At 40.4% G+C, this 16,785-nt stretch overlaps 2 long non-coding RNA genes and 1 other non-coding gene across 4 annotated transcripts; all 3 read right to left on the reverse strand.

The window, feature by feature from the left end:
* Positions 1-1,188: 1,188 nt before the first annotated feature.
* Positions 1,189-2,776, reverse strand: LOC121436802. The gene is made up of 3 exons (XR_005972810.1): positions 2,633-2,776; positions 1,741-1,877; positions 1,189-1,248 (listed from the first exon to the last, which is right to left on the reverse strand). It is a non-coding gene; the product is annotated as an uncharacterized LOC121436802 (long non-coding RNA).
* Positions 2,777-4,818: 2,042 nt separating this feature from the next.
* On the reverse strand, positions 4,819-11,491 carry LOC121436787. 2 transcript variants are annotated; one of them, XR_005972792.1, is made up of 3 exons: positions 11,442-11,491; positions 7,563-7,669; positions 4,819-4,877 (listed from the first exon to the last, which is right to left on the reverse strand). It is a non-coding gene; the product is annotated as an uncharacterized LOC121436787 (long non-coding RNA). The 2 variants fall into 2 exon arrangements; XR_005972791.1 differs by lacking the exon at positions 11,442-11,491 and adding an exon at positions 8,487-8,522.
* Positions 11,492-11,955: 464 nt separating this feature from the next.
* Positions 11,956-12,027, reverse strand: Trnaa-ugc. The gene has a single exon. It is a non-coding gene; the product is annotated as a tRNA-Ala (tRNA).
* Positions 12,028-16,785: the final 4,758 nt, after the last annotated feature.

Consider the following 16,785-nt stretch of genomic DNA (forward strand, 5'->3'; position numbering starts at 1 on the left):
TATTAATCCTGTGGATAGAAGCTCACACAGAATAAGGATGGCTCATGCATGACGGCCTCAGTGAGGACTAGAGAGAGACACTTGAGATTAGGTGTCAGTACAAAGGGTGTGTGAGGAGGGCAGAAGAGTGAGAAATGTGAAGATTTTTATGGCTCTCAGAGTTACATTGTTTTAAAATTACATGTAAGAATACTTTGAGTCTTTAAATGGGTTCTGTTTTCCCATTAGGAAAAATATACAATATGTTATTAAAAAGTCAAAAATAAAAAAATAATCTTTTGAAATGTTCTTATCGCTTTTAAAATTTCTTTTAGTAAATTAAATTTAAGGTTAATATGTGATTTTACAAGTATTCTTGTCCTAAGTAAGCACAATTAATTAATTTATTTATATTTGTTGAATGTTTTTCCATAGGGAAGTTTGTGCACCACATGAGTGAGTACCTACTGCTCACAGAGGGAACCAGAGTTTGAGATGTCTTGGAACTGGAGTTACAAACAGTGTCAACCATTGGGTAGGTGCTGGGTATCAACTCTGGATCCTCTGGAAGACATTCAGAAATATAAAAGAATGAACCCTATCTTCAGACTCCAGTTTGTTTGTTTTTATTTTTAAACTTACTTTGAGATGTTTTTAGGAATAGTTGCATCATATCTGCAGGTAATTTTGGCTCTATCAGTTGGGCTGAGGCTTCTTGAATGTCCTAAAAATGTAAAAATGATCACAGGATGAGGGGCTATGTATTCCCTCTCATATCCCCTTCAATGCCCTGTCTTCTGTCTTATTTTGGGACAAGCAGACCTCCCCATGCACAAATATAAATATAGACAAGTTGTTTATCTCAGGATACAAAAGTCAACCCAAAACAAACAAAGGATCTACACAGGACTAGAGACATCTCCGAGGTTAAGAGTGCCTTTGGCTATTGCAGATGACCTGACTTCAGTTTCCAGCACCCATATGGTGGCCGACAGATGCCTATAACTCCAGAGCCAGGGGAACTGACAGTCTTTTCTAGTCTCTGTGGACATCGGCACTCAAATGCGCATATCGTACACACAGACATACAGGCAGACACTCAGTACATAGTGAAAAGAAATCTAAAAGATAATTGATCAAGAATACAACCTAGAGCCTGGAGAGATGGCTCAGTGGTCAAGAGCTCTTCCAAAGGTCCTGAGTTCAATTCCTGGCAACCACATGGTGGCTCACAACCATCTGTAAAGAGGTCTGGTGCCCTCTTCTGGCCTGCAGACATGCACAAAGAATATTGTATACATAATAAATAAATAAATAAATATTTTTTTGAAAAGAATACAACCTAAACATGAATCGTGTAGGAGAAAACGAATGAATTACAGACTAACTTCTTAGATATAACAAACCTCCTTTCATTAAATGAACAACTGGATTGTTAAGAACTCCATAAAGTGAGAAAATGTCCACTCTTCCAAATATATGTTAGTAACATATTTTTCCTGCCTGGGAAAATGAATGTGGGAACTTGTGTATCAGGTGACAGTCTTACTGTTTCCAGATTTCCCAAACCTCAAAAAGAGCCAGTAAGAAAATAGACATTTCAGAAAATAAAAGTTGGCCAGAAGGGTGAGTAGATGCTCCACTAAGAGAAACATACAGCCGCAACATGCTTAACACTTAGGGAAGAGAGACAGGTGACTCTGAGGGGACTCTTGACACACCCATAAAATACTCAGAAATAAAGACTTGTCATACAAAGACCTGGCAGGTTGTGGAGGATGAAACTCTCGTACCCACTGCTGGTGGCCATGGAAAACAGGACAGAGACTTGGAAAAGTATTTCCCAATGTCTTCATATGTTAATTGTCATCTGACCATCACATTCCCAAATATATAACCTGGAGGAAGAGGACATATTTTCTTTTAATGACTTATTTATTTCAGTTCACACCAGCTTTATATAAAAGACACTGAAATTGAAAACAACCAAAACAACAGGCTACAGGTAAATGACTCATTTCCCAAGACTGTCATGGCAGCTCCCAACTGTAACTCCAGTGCCAAGGGATCCAATACCCTCTCTTTGCATCCATGGGCACCAGGCATGCATGTGCTCTTCATACCTATATGTAGGCAAACATATATACATATAAAATAAAAATAAATTATAAAATTTTCTGTGTAGCTATACATTGCTACACCATTTAATATTAAGAATGAACAATTATCATAGGCAACAAAATAGATAAATTTAAACATATATTCAAGATGAATGAAGGCCAGATGTCTCTAAACTCTGGTTCTATTCTAATACATTCCAGCATATATATTAATTTGTCTATAATATCAGATTGGTTTTTTTTTTGAGACAGGGTTTCTCTGTGGTTTTGGAGCCTGTCCTGGAACCAGCTCTGTAGACCAGGCTGGTCTCGAACTCACAGAGATCCGCCTGCCTCTGCCTCCCGAGTGCTGGTATAATATCAGATTGTTGTAATTTCCTGCAGACAGGGTAGGGCAGTGGTTGGGAGTGAAAACCTAACTAACATAGAAATGAAACTTTATGGATTGGTAAATAATAATGAAACTTTTACCTACCTGAGTATAAGAAGATGTCTATTGTCATTATGGGGAAAAGTAGAAAAATAGTAATTACGTTTAATATTTGATGACTTGGACTGCAGAGATGGCCCCATGGTTAAGAGGACTTGCTGCTCTTACAGAAGACCCGGACTGGGTTCTCAGCACTCACTTGCTGGCCCACAATGGACTGCATATCTGTTTCTAGGGGAGCAACACCCGTTTCTGTCCAAAGCAGCACACCCTAATCCTGAAACCAGAGCAAAAGAAACATACACTGACCCTGAGACTAGAATCAGTTCACTGGCCCTGAAACCAGAGTCCAACGTTTAAAAAAGGCCAGTGAAATAAACACATTTGCCCCTGAAACCAAAGCTACAGAAACACACTCTTCCACTTACCAATTCCGCAAAACAAACTAACCAATATCTCAGCATAAAAGGAACCAATCCCAGAGCAGGAAAACCAGCAGATCATTGAGCATGAAACCACCCTGTACCTGTTCAGTTGGGAGCTGCCTTTCCCACTTTTGCAGGGTCAGCCACCTCCTGGACTCTTCCCTCCCAGTGAATCTCTTGAATGAGGCTTGGGTGAGACCTTCTTTGCCTAAGAAGAACAGAGAAGCAATGACTTCAACTGGAGACGAGTGGAGGAGAGGGGAGCAGAACTGGAAAAGCTTCTCCTAGCAGAGTAGAGTTGTTACTCTTCTGAGGATCTGAGCAGAGCTGTAACAACTTGGCTAGGGAAACCCTCCCCTACCAGAGCAGAGCTGTTAATTTGGGAAAAGCTTTCCCTGAAGCAGGGCTGTGAGCTTCTAAGTTTAAGGTGAATTTGTGGTATTCCTTGGCTCCTGACTGCCAGGATCCCTTTCCATCTGAGCAGCAATGCTTACAATATACACACAATTTTTAAAACATTGCAGTCATTGGGTGCCGGGAAGATATCCCCAGGCTGCCTGACACCATTCTGTTCAGGCAGGTGCCACACACCCACAGGCAAGCCTGCATTGTCAAAGCCTGGGCTGGGGAAGACATTCACAGGTCGACCCGCTACTTCCAGGAAGCCATTATGGTGAGCAAAATGTGTGGTGGAGAAATGGGAGAGAAAGAGCAACAGAACTAGCTATGATAAACGGTGCAATGAAGGATGTGAAGGCAGTGAGGAACAGACTGAGGAACAACCTAAATACCTTCAAGCTCAGGAACATGGATTCAAAACAAACTTCTTACCCAGACCCAGAAAAACAAATGTAATATGTACTCTCTCATGAGTGACTTTTGGATAAAAAGCAAAGAAAAACCAGCCTACTTTCCACAACCCCAGACAACCTAGACAAGAAAGAGAGACATTGCTGGTCTACATAGGAAGGAGAAAAAGACAAGAATTCCTGAGAAAACTGGCCATGGGGGGGGGGTCAAAGGAGAGGAGGAAGGGGAGAGTATAGGAAGGTAGGAAAGCAGAGCTAAATGTATAGCTCAATAAAAGCAATAAAAACCAAACTTCTTAGATATAACAAACCTCTTTTTATAAGTTGAGAAGCTTGTTGTTAGGACGTCCATCAAGTGTCAGCTGTATGCTCTTCCACGTAATGGTTGATAAATGAAGACAATGCCCTGATGGGGAATACAAGTTTGAAAACCATGCACCAGATTAATGAATCCTTGTATCTAGGATACAGAACATCTCACAGACATCATTAAGGTAAGTGCTACCTATGGCTTTTCATGTAATAGAATAGAGATGATTCTAAGTGACCAAGAGTATTGATTTCATAATAAATGTAAATGTATATGAATACATCAAGCAAAGAAAAATACTCTTCAGGTTACCTGTTAAGATAAAATCTTAACACCAAAACATGGACGCCTGGTAGTCCAATGACCCGCGGACAAAAGGGGGGTCTTGGGGGGCAGGGCGGGGACAAGTAGAACACAGGACACCATGCCAACAAGCTGAAGGTGCACGTGCTCCCTTTCGGGGGGTCCTTGAGGCCTGCCCGGTTGGCAGACACTCACCTCTCTGGGTGGGTAGCCTTAATGTAGGAGCAGAAAACTGTTCCTGAGCAAAGAACCTTTCAGAAAACGCAGGCTTTGGGGGGAGGCCGTGTGTAAGAAAGACAGCCCTGCAGAAGGAGCTGGGGGAGGGGGGTTTGTGCTCTTTTCCTGGACAATCTGCCCCTGGATAGCACACACTCACCCGTCCAGATGGAACTCCTCAGCACATAAACAGGGTCGCCTGGTAGCCCAATGATCCTAGACCAGGATGGAGGGGGGAGGACTTTGGACTTTCCACAGGGCAGGGAACACTGACTGCTCTTCAGACTGGAGAGGGAGGGGGAGAGGAGTGGGTGGAGGGGGAGAGGAGTGGGAGGAGGTAGAGGGAAATGGGAGGCAGGGAGGAGGCGGAAATTTTTTTCAATAAAAAATAAAAAATAAAATAAAATAAAACATAATTGACAGAAAAAAAGATAAAATCTTAAAATACTGACTTTTAAGCACATATCCCTTAAATGTTACACTGAACACTTAGAAATGAACAAAAAATAATAGCCAATTACAAATAAAAGGTAACCTGAGATAAAAATTCTGATATTTGAGAAATGCTTAAAAGAATATGCAATTAAGAGATATTTTTGAAACCCACAATAATTCTATGGGCTCAACTTTAGTGGCAAAATGTTACTTTTTCAAGAAATATACCAATAATGTGGCATTTTTTTGAGGAATGTGATGGCTAATCTTGGTTGTCACTAAGACTACATCTGAAATCAACTAAAACTCAAGTATCTGGACTCTCCTGTGAGAGATTTTCTTGATTGGATCATGTGAGGTGAGAATATTCACCCTAATCATCATCTCTGTTGGAAGTCCACATCAAAGGACGTGGAAGAGGAAAGTTTTTATTTTTGCTTGCTCTCATTCTTATCAGCAATGTCATCTACCCTGCTTCTGAGGCATCCCTTTGTTGGAGTTAGAACCTACATTTTTGGGACTCCAATAGTGACTGAAGAAAAGTAGCAGGTCCCTAAGAATCCTCTAGATCTCCAGTGCCAAACTGGGACTGCTGAGACATCCAGTCTTGTTGACTGAACAACTACCATTTATGGCTTTTCTGCCAGACAGAGCCATTGTTGGTTTTGGGAGGCACATTCTACCAATTATATTCCTTTAGATCAGTGGTTCTCAACCTTTGAGTTTGACCCCTTTCACAGGGATCAGATAAGACTATAAATAAACACAGATATTTACATTGTGGTCCATAAAAATAGCAAAATTACAGTTATGAGTAGCAATTAAATAATTTTGTAGTCGTAGGTCACCACAATATGACAAACCAGATTAAAGGATCACAACATTGGGAAGACTGAGAACCACTGCTTTAGTGAGATCTGAGTAATGCAATGGATAAGGAAAAGCTCAGGAACAATAGTAGATTGGAACACACTGTTTTCGATGCAACAATAATCATATGGGAAATAATACATTGAAAAGATTTATGAAAGCTAATTTTCCTGTAGCTCTATGGACTTCTGAAACTTGATAGAAGACAACCTACCCACTCTCCAGACGAATATGGAACATTCGCCAACACTAACTCCACATGAGACTGTTAAATTTGTACACAAATGCATGTATGGATTAAAATGTTGCAATTTGCAGGTAGTTCAATTGGTAAAAGAAAGGCACATATACTTATGCCTGCCTGCTGAGTTCAATTCCCAAGACCCATGAGGTGGAAGGAGAGAACCAATCATCACAAACTGGTTTTGGGAGGCACATATGTATCTAGGCACTGATGCACTGAAAGGCCTCTTTCACAGCAATAGAAACCACGGCTTAGCAGAAAAGACAAAAATATTCCAAGAATGGTGACCTCTATGCATCCATTAATGTAGGAGAAGACCCAAGTTTTCCAGAAGGTCTGTAAAACAATGCAGACTAAGTAAGGATAAAAGACCCAAGTTTTCTCTCAGATATCGAATCTAGAGTTGAATTCGTTTGTGAGTGTGGCTGTGTGTGGTCATGCTTGCAGGTCATAAAACTAGAAAACAGACCATGAGGAGACGAACAGGAGCTTAAAAGAGGAAGGAAAAGAGAGGGCAGTGAAATATGTGGGCCATGAAAACAGAAGATGCAACAACTTGTAGATGAAAGCACAAAGGAAAAAATCTATTTCTAAAACAATGTTGAGTAAACCAGGAAGCATATGAACCCAAGATACATGAAATGATTGATATAGTCAAACTTCAGAAAAGAAAAAAGAAAAAACCTTGAGATCATGTTGAAGGAATTCTGTTTCTGGTAGACAAAAAGAGAGCCACGTAATTATAATGAGGCATGCAGTCCAAGGGATAAAGCACACTATTTATTATAGTGCTGAATAAAAGCAATTATCAAACCTGAATCTCTATGTCTACATAAATTATTCTGCTGGATTATCTTGGGGATAAAAAACCATCATCAAAAGTAAACGTAATTGTTTATCAATATGAGACATGCTGCTAAAAAGGGCTAAAGGAAATTTCTAAAACAAACAAATCTTAGAGGAATCAGAAATATCTGGAAGAAAGAAGAAGAATATCAATGCAGAATATGATTAAAATATATACGTTTCCTTTTCCTTTTAATATCTCTCAGTTCTGTGTGATGTTTGAAGCAAAAAGTATAAGTGATGTGATGTGGTCCTCTATAGACACAGAGTAAATGTATTGTAGATTCTGTTCTTACAATGGTGATTGTGAAGGAACTATAATTGCAGTAACATCAAATAGGGTTAGACTTGAAGGCAATCACGATATCTGAGTAGCACTAACACCGACCAGAGAGATCTGGGATAGCTGATGTAACATACTCACTTCACAGTGCCTTGATCCTTCCATCCAACTGAGATGACAAGGCATTTAGGCACATGGGATCACATTTAACCTCAAAGAGCTGCTAATGAACAGAACATGAGGTATTGTTATCATATTGAATGGTTAAGGATGGGTAAGGGAACTAACTCACCCTTAATGTCCCAACGTTCTGCTCAGTCTGGCAGACATCACAGCACACTGGGTTCTTCCTTAAAACTCCTGCTTCTGGGTTGCAAAGATTAAACCCTTTACTTTACACTAGAAGGTAGCAGAAGGGAAAAGAAAACTCATGAAGTAGAGGAAACCAGGATGAGGAAGCACATAAATCCCAGGGGATGGAATGATGGTGCCTTGTCTGTGCAGACGACATCAATGGAAGGTACACAATGATGTTTTTCCTCCTCCCAGGTCATCTCACCACCCTGGGCATATACAGTGATAACTGTGACTGCAGACACATACTGGGAATGTGAGCTTGTGCATTTCCCATTCCCGTGGCAAGAACTCCCCCTCTCTGTGTGCACTCAGGCCCCTACTTTCATGCCACAGCCTTCCATGGGCAGCACAAAGGGGGCAAGGGAAATCCGCCAACCACATAAATACACAGGTTTTGTTTTCTCTCCATTCAGGCCCTGAAAATTATTCTTTGAGGTGGGCATCATTACTTCCTTTCCACACAGGGGCTCAGAGAGCGCAATGCTTAGACCCAGGAAATTCTCCAGAGGCACCAGATGAACACTGATGCCATCTTAAATGGATTCCTCTGGCCAATATTGGGACAAATGGAGCATGGAAATAGAGAACGGCAATAGAGAGGAGAACAGTTTGGGAAAATGGGTGTTGAGCCATACTGATATAGGTCAGCACATGAGTAAAGAAATATGGAGATAAGTAAGCAGTATACTACACACCAGGTCATCATTGAAGAGGACCAGGAGAATCATAACACATAACCTATCACAGCAGTAAGTGATTAACTAACTTTCACAATATATATCCAGGGACATATCTGCACAAGCATGAGCATATACACAACACACACTAACAAATGTCAATGTAAACACACAGCTCTCACCTCAAAGGAAGAGGAGAGTTCATTCTGGAGTCAAATATATGTGAGTAAACATGAGTGAGACAGGTTTATGTTAGTACAAATTACATGTCACAATGTGGAAACAGTTTCATGAAGTTTTTATAATAATAGAATGAAGAAACTATAGACTCTCTTTAAGTACATGGGTGATAATATTAAGTAGACTATTATGGTAAAGCAGAGAAACCACAGCTACAGGCACTAGCTGCTATGTGATGACACGCAGTCGTTTGACTGGTAGAAACTTAAAGCTTTGATAAGGAGACATATTCTGATATTTTAAATGTCAGGTCCAACGTCATCACTTAGTAACAAGGTGTTAGGTAAGTCCAACACAGGGGGCCCAAGGAGTGGCTACTCATGGGCTCAAGAGAACACAAAGGAAATTGTAATTAGGCCCTGGGACTGCGACTTCCACCATCTCCATATCACTGCAGGTCTAAGAGTCAATCAACCAGTCTTTGCAGACCAGCCTCTGCCAAGGAATTCCTGTACACACACACACACACACACACACACACACACACACACGACACCTCATTCTCACTCTCCTAGCTCCCTGGTGTTTACTGAGAGCTCAAGGGGTACAACCACATTACAACAGATTCATCTCTGACCACACACAGGATGGTGAGAGCTACTAAATTATGTGGTCTGAATGAGATTCCTGTGACGATGGCCATGGACTTGTCTCTGGGACATTTCTCTCATTTGTTTCAGACTGTCAATAATAACCTGTAAATGCCGATACGAAAATAGGGACAAGCTGCATTACACATCAAATATAGTTTGCATCATGAAATAATCCATGCTTGCAACAAAAAATATCCTTTGTAAGTTTCATTGACACTTGTTTCCTGACAGTTTACAGAAGATTTAATAATTTGTTCACAGAAAAAACAATACGTATCAATTTGTTTAAAAAATAATAGCAGTTATAGATGAATCAAAAAGTACAAATATTTGTGCATTATCCCGACAGATAGATCCATAGTGCTGATAGGCCGAGAGATTTCCAAACATTGCTGAATTGGAGACAACCTGTCTTAATAAAGGACAACTATGTTCACGGCTCAAACAATTCATTATTAGTAAGATGTCTGTTGATTCAAAACTGAGCTACAGATTCGATGCACTAACAATAAAATAGCACTTATTCTTTTTAAAAATTGAGTGGATAACTCTAAACATTGTAGACTAAATATATAGCTTGTGTAAACCTTAGAAACAGACAAATGTTAGAGAACAGCATTGCCTGATAGGAGACCTCTGTGTGAACCTACAGTAATTGGACCAGCATGCTATTGAATCAAAGTCGGCAAGAAAAAGTCCAAAACCAACATTCCACGCTCACATCCACACATTTACAGACCACTGCCTATATCGAGTCAACATTTTTCCTGTGTCTGATGCTGGCATCAAGCTTGTGTGTAGTGCGTGTAGTGTGTGCTGAGAAGAACTGACCATACTCCTGCTGCAGCCTCCCAGGCACTGGGATTACTGGCATATGTACCATGATTGGATTATTGGAGAACTGATGTTTCACAAATAAACAAGGCAATTTGATGCAGAAAGATGGCCTTTCAGGAAGCAATGCTGAGGCAAGTGTATATCCAAACCCACAAATATAAACTAGGACCTACATCGTATCATATGTGAAGACCATTCAAAATAAATTACAGATGTAAAAATATAAAAATCAGCCTATAAATGTCCAACAGAACACAAGAAGAAAATCCCTGTCACTGGGTTCCAGGAAAAGATTTCGCAGACAAGACACCGAATAAAAACCGTAATTGAAGAACTAGAGAAGGTGGGATCTTACAATTTAAAATCTCCTGCTCTTCCAAAGACATGGATGAGAATTGAGATGATAAGTCTGAGGCTAGGAGAAAAGTTAGAAATACATATATCTGATAAAGCATTTCTATGAAACATACGGAAAACCTCATATGTCAGTCAGAAAGTAGTCATTGAGACCCGTGAAATATTTCAGGTGTGCTTTTCAAGGGGGTATTGATAGGATTGCCCCCTTTATAGAGATTCATTAGAGATATTAAGGCCATAAGCAGTGTCTTAGGGATTCTGAGGAGAGATCAGGGCCACCTGGCAGGGCGGGCCCAAGGAAATGGAAATTAAAATGCCAGACCGGTGCCAAGCACAAAGTGTCCCACACCTGCAACCCCTTCACGAGGCAGCCAAGGCAGGAGAATCACTGAGAGTTCTGAGCCAGGGTAGGACACAGTGAAATGCTGTCTCAAATCCAAACAAAACCGCAGATTACTAAAAAGAAAATCCTCTAACCAAGTGAGTCTTTTACCACTCATCTGAGACATGTAGGGTAATTATTGACTAGCATTTAGGCTTTCCCTCTTAAATCTCACCGGTCCTATGGGCTAGCAATCTCATGGCCTTTTCACAGAGAGGGACATGTACAGACAGGTCTGGGGAAGAAGGGGGTAGTGGAGAGGAAGGTGCTCGCTGGTCATCCAGTGGTAAATAAAGCTGGGAATAAATAGCTGAAAATTAACTCATTCAAATAATATTAAAACTGTTCAAAGAGAAAACAATTGCTTTCTTTTCTGTTTGCCCAGAGATCTGACTGACTGCAACTTGGAAAGACAGCCCTGCTATCTCACTTATCTCTTACATCTCACCGATCCATGGGCGAACAATCTCAAGCACAGAGTAGGAAGTCGGGATCACAGAGTGCTCATTTGGCCTCATCTCCCTCCTGTTCACTCTCCCACAATTCCCCTCCTGGACAATGGCTCCAGCACAGCCCTGTACAGAACAGCACAGGAGGAGGCAGAATGGTCGCAAGTCTCTCTCCTTCCGGAGAAACACAGGCTGCAAACCCCGAGGTAGGAGTGGCCCTACTTGGGTCTGGAATCCCTGCATCTGCCTCCCAACCCTCAGAAAGATTCTGGTGCTCACCTCCGGGAATCCATAAGCTCAACTCAGTCCAAACACCAGGAACTGAATGCTCCTTTCCAGGACATCGTCCGGTCGCCATTTGAAAAGAGTCGCCATAATGACCCCGGTTTCTATGACAACCGTAATGCTGCCTCCCCCTTAGTAACCAGGAATGGCTCCGCCCAGCCCTCCCTTACTTCCTCTCAAAGGAAGAACTCTTCACCCTTGTTTTCACTCAAGAAAGCATACCCATTAGAGAAACTGTCCCCACTACGAATGCAGAGCTTTTCTTTTTTTTCCGCTCTGTGAACAAAGCATATCCCTAAAAGCCCGACCACATTGTACTCACCAGACCATGGTGGTATCTATGGAAATGTCGTCACAAAGATGAACATTGCTGACACGGTGACAAACGAGCAATTTCATTCCAATAATTAGCTATGCATATATGACCTCATCACGGGAATTTAAAGTCTGGGACACCTTGTACAGAAACATCCTGAAAAAGAACAGTCAAAGGTTAAAAGAACTGCTTTGGAGATGCCGGGGATCGAACCCGGGGCCTCACATATGCAAAACATGTGCTCTACCTCTGAGCTACATCCCCAAACCTGGTAACAGCTTCATCAAAGCCTATGTGAATTCAGAGAGACCGATCCAACATTCAGAGTCTCTGCAAGGGTCTGCATCTGGTCCTTTGAGCATATTGGATTCCAGGTTTAGTGTTTTGATAGGATTCATGGGACTTTTGTTGCATGAGAAAACAATCTATTTTCAGTCAAAGGAAAAATAATAACAATAAAAATAATAACAACAACAAAAATAACAACAAACCTTATGCTCTTTAAAGCAAAGTAACCTAACAATGAATGATACTTTGAAGTACTCAGTCCCATCAATTTTACTTCAACTTTACCTTGCAGGTGGTTCAACATGCCAGTATCATGCGGAATTAATAATTATATGTTGCTGATATGCGGTCATATCTGAGAGTATGAGTAGCTTCCTGAAACCCTCTCTAGCATACCTTCTTCCTCTTTTAAAGCACTAATTAGGTTCAGGGCTTGAAAGGTAGTTTTTATAATCTTGGTCAGGCTGCTCATTTTGTTTCTTAACTTTGCCAATACTGTCCATCACTCCATTTATGGCAATAACTAAATGTGCGGTAGCTATTGGTTCATAAAACCCTAAGGTACTGTCACTTTCTGCACGTTTATGTATCTCACCGCATGCTTTGTAAGTTTCAAAAATGAGAGGTTTTCTGAAATATGTCCTCCTTTTCACACATCATCTAGTATATGTCTCAATATACAAAATCATTAAATAAATATTGTATGTATGTTCAGATGAGTGAGAAAAGTGAGTATTTTTTAGAAAGAAAGCAATCTATCTTTTTTCTCATTTACATGCTTATCCAAGTTTCTATTCCCTCTCCTCAGCCCATTCCCTCCACTTACCCCCCCTCCCAGCCCACCTTCATCCACTCCTCAGAGAGGGTAAGGCACATTGCCCAGAGGAAGAAGCAAGGCCTCCCCCACTATATCCAGGCTGAGCAAGGTATCCATCCAAAGACAATGGTTTCCAAAAAGTCAGCACCAGCAGCAGGGATAAATCCTGGTGTCACAACCAGTGGCCCTGCAGTCTGCCCCAGCCATAAACTGTCACCCACATTCAGAAGGTCCAGCTTGGTCCTATGCTGGTTCCTTCCTTGTCTGGCCAGAGTTGGTGAGCTCACAACTATTTCAGTGGGTGTCTTCATCATGGTCTTGACCTCTGCTCATATTCTCACTCCTCCCAGGTTTCAACTGGAAAAAATTAATAAAGAGTACCTGAGAAGATGCCAGACTATAGAAGACTGAGTCCACATAAGACATTGCTTAACCTCAACAATTATTGGAATACTACAAAGAATGATATTAAAACAGGCCTTTAATATATAACTTCTAGATAAAGACAAGGAGTAATGGCAAACAGGTGAGCGAGTGTGGTAGACCTAGAGCTACCTAAATTAAGTGAAGACAAAAGCAAAAAGAGAGGGATGGAGGGATGGAAACAAAAGGTAAATGAGGGCAACGGAAGAAGCAATAACATCTCAGTACTGACTGTGGTCTAGGTTTGAGATGTTGGTGGATAAGTACTGATACCCAAATGACCTAGAAGTAATAAAATATGAGTCAGTGTATCTCTGTGAGCCATGACCCTTTTGTGTTATCTTTCTTTCTGGGAATCATCCTTTCAATTTCATTCATAATAGATTTTCCCCGTAATCTATCCTGATTATAATTTTCCTTCCCTCTACTCCTCCCAGTTCTGCTCTACCTTCCCTTCTTTCAGGATCCATTCTGTTTCTATCTCTCAGTAGATAATAATATGCTTCTAAGAGATAACAGCAAAGTGCAACAAAATAAATTAGAATAAGACTTTAAATCACAATTATCAAATTGAAATTGGATGAGACAAATGAACAGGAGTAAAAGAGCCCACAAGAAGACCCAAGAATCAGAGACGCACTTCTTCACACACTCAACAGCCCCACAAAAATACAAATAAAAGTTCTCCTAAAATACTGAAAGAGATAATATACACATTGAAGACCTGGTGCAGACCCATGCCTGCCTCATGCTTGCTGCTTTGGTCTCTTTGAGTTTCTGTGAGTTGATTTAGATGGATTTGTACTCCATATGGTAATCAATCTACCTTAAATTCCAAATAAAGCACACTCGTTATATACTCCAAGGACACTTTACCCTACCACAAGGACACTTCTATGTGATAGTTGCATTTTATCTTATTCTAATTAATTTTGTTATTTTTTATCTCTTAGGAACTTATTGTTTTCTAATAAGAATCAGAAAGGTGGTGGATCTGGATGTTATGGGAGGAGGGGAGAAACTGGGGAGGTTAAAGGGAGAGGAAACTCTAATCAGAATATATTTAAAGAAAAATGTGTCTTTTAAACACAGGGCGAAAATAAGAAAAGTATCAGGATAACTATCATGATTTCATGCTTCTAACATAACCTTGCTGTACAACTGTCCCTGCACACAGGAAAGGCCTCCCTTCTCTCCTCGCTTTCACTCAAAGCAAAAGTCCTTCCTTAGAAGGCTACCAACTGAGAAACAGAACTAAGATGACCTAGGTGGGGACTCAGACAATTGGCAGAACTCACTTTTGGAAATAAACTATCTCCTCTCAGGAATTTTTGCATTATAGCAGTGAGTGTAGGATCTACCGTGAAGACATAGCTAGGGATAAACAGTAGGACTGTGGAATATAAGGTAAGTCTTTTCAGAGGAATGTCTAAGATAGGCCATCCACCTATGACAGAAAACTGCAAGATTTTTCTCCAAAACATTGACTAAGCAGTCAAGCAACATTTGAAAACCGAACAACAACAAAAACAAACAAACAAAAAATGCCCAAAAGTTGTATAGCTGGGTCTTGAGGTAGATTGATTCCCAATCTGAGAAACCACCATACTGATTTCCAAAGTGGCTGTATAGGTTTTCACTCCCACCAGCAGTGGAGGAGTGTTCCCCTAACTCCATATCCTCTTCAACATAAGCTGTCCTCATAATTTTATCTTAGTCATTCTGACAGGTGTAAGATGGTATCCTAGAGTCATTTTAATTTATGTTTCCTTGTTGATTAAGGATGTTCAGCAATTCCTTAAATTTCTTTTGGCAATTTGAGATTGTCCTGTTGAGAATTATCTGTTTAGCTCTATACCCCATTTTTAAATTGGGGTATTTTGAGCCTCGTTTCTTCAGTTCTTTATATATTTTGGGGATCAGTCCTCTGTCAGATGTGGGATTGGTAAAGACCTTTTTCCATTCTGAAGGATGTCATTTAGTCTTATTGACTATGTCCTTTGCCTTACAGAAGCTTTTCAGTTTCAGGAGGTCTCTTTTATTGGTTGTTGTTCTCAGTGTCTGTGCTACTCCTGTTATATTTATGAAGCGGTCTCCTGTGCCAATGTGTTCAAGGATACTTCCCACCTTCTCCTCTATCAGGTTCAGAGCAACTGGATTTATGTTGAGGTCATTGATACATTGGGACTTGAGTTTTGTGTATGGCTGAAGATTTAGATCTATTTGTAATCTTTTACATGTTGACACCATTTATCCAGCACCATTTGTTAAAGATACTTCCATTTTCCATTGTATATTTTGACTTCCTTGTCAAAAATCAGGTGTTCACAGGTGTGTGAATTAATGACAGCATCTTTATTTGATTCCATTGGTCCATGTGTCTGATTTTATGCCTACCAAATTGTCTTTTATTACTTTAGCTCTATGGTGAAGTTTTATGTCAGGGATGGTGATGCCTCTGGAAGTTCTTTTATTGTACAGGATTGTTTTAATTATTCTGAGGATTTTTTGTTTTTCCATATGAAGTTGAATATTTTTCTATAAGTCTGTGAGCAATTGTGTTTGGATTTTGATGGGTATTTCTTTGAATCTCTAGAATGTTTTTGGTAAGATTGCCATTTATATTATGTTGGTCCTACCTATGCAAGAGCATCCATGAGCGTGGGAGATCTTTCCATTTTCTGATATCTTCTTCAGTTTCTTTCTTTAATGTTGTAGGGCACCACTCTGTAATATGGAGTGAGCGGTGGGCTGCCTCCCCAGCACCCGGCTGCCCACATGGCTAGATTTACACCCCAAATAATTACACGGAAATTGTATTCTTTTAAATACTGCTTGGCCCATTAGCTCTAGGCTCTTATTGGCTAACTCTCACATCTAGATTAATCCATTTCTAATAATCTGTGTACCACCACAAGGTGGTAGCTTACCGGTAAGATCTTAACCTGCATCCATGTTGGAGAGCACAGCTATGGCAACTGCCTGACTTGGCTTCTTTCTCCCAGCATTCTGTTCTGTTACTCCGCCTACCTAATTTCCTGTCCTATTAAAGGGCCAGGGCAGTTTCTTTCTTTAACCAATGAAATCAAGACAAAACAGAAGACTCTCCCACATCACTTTAGAGACTTAAAGTTCTTCTCATACAGGTGTTTCAATTGTTTAGTTATAGTTACCCCAAGAGAATTTATATTTGTGGCTTTTGCAAAAAGTGATGTCTCTGATTTCTTTTTTTTAATTAATTAATTTATTTATTAAAGATTTCTGCCTCCTCCCCGCCACAGCTTCCCATTTCTCTCCCCCTCAACCAATCAAGTCACTTGTATATAGGATGGCTACTGATTGTTTTGAGTTGATCTTGCATCCTGCCACATTACTGAAGATGTGTATCACCTGTAGGAGTTCTCTGGTAGAGTTTTTGTGATCACTTATATTTCATCTCCAAATAATAAGTTTAACTTTTCTCCCTTTCCAATTTGTATCCCTTGAACTCCTTT

The sequence above is a fragment of the Microtus oregoni genome, unplaced genomic scaffold (genome assembly GCF_018167655.1).
Source record: "Microtus oregoni isolate MIOR12 unplaced genomic scaffold, Mior012 000050F_003, whole genome shotgun sequence".
Taxonomy (NCBI): Eukaryota; Metazoa; Chordata; class Mammalia; order Rodentia; family Cricetidae; genus Microtus; species Microtus oregoni.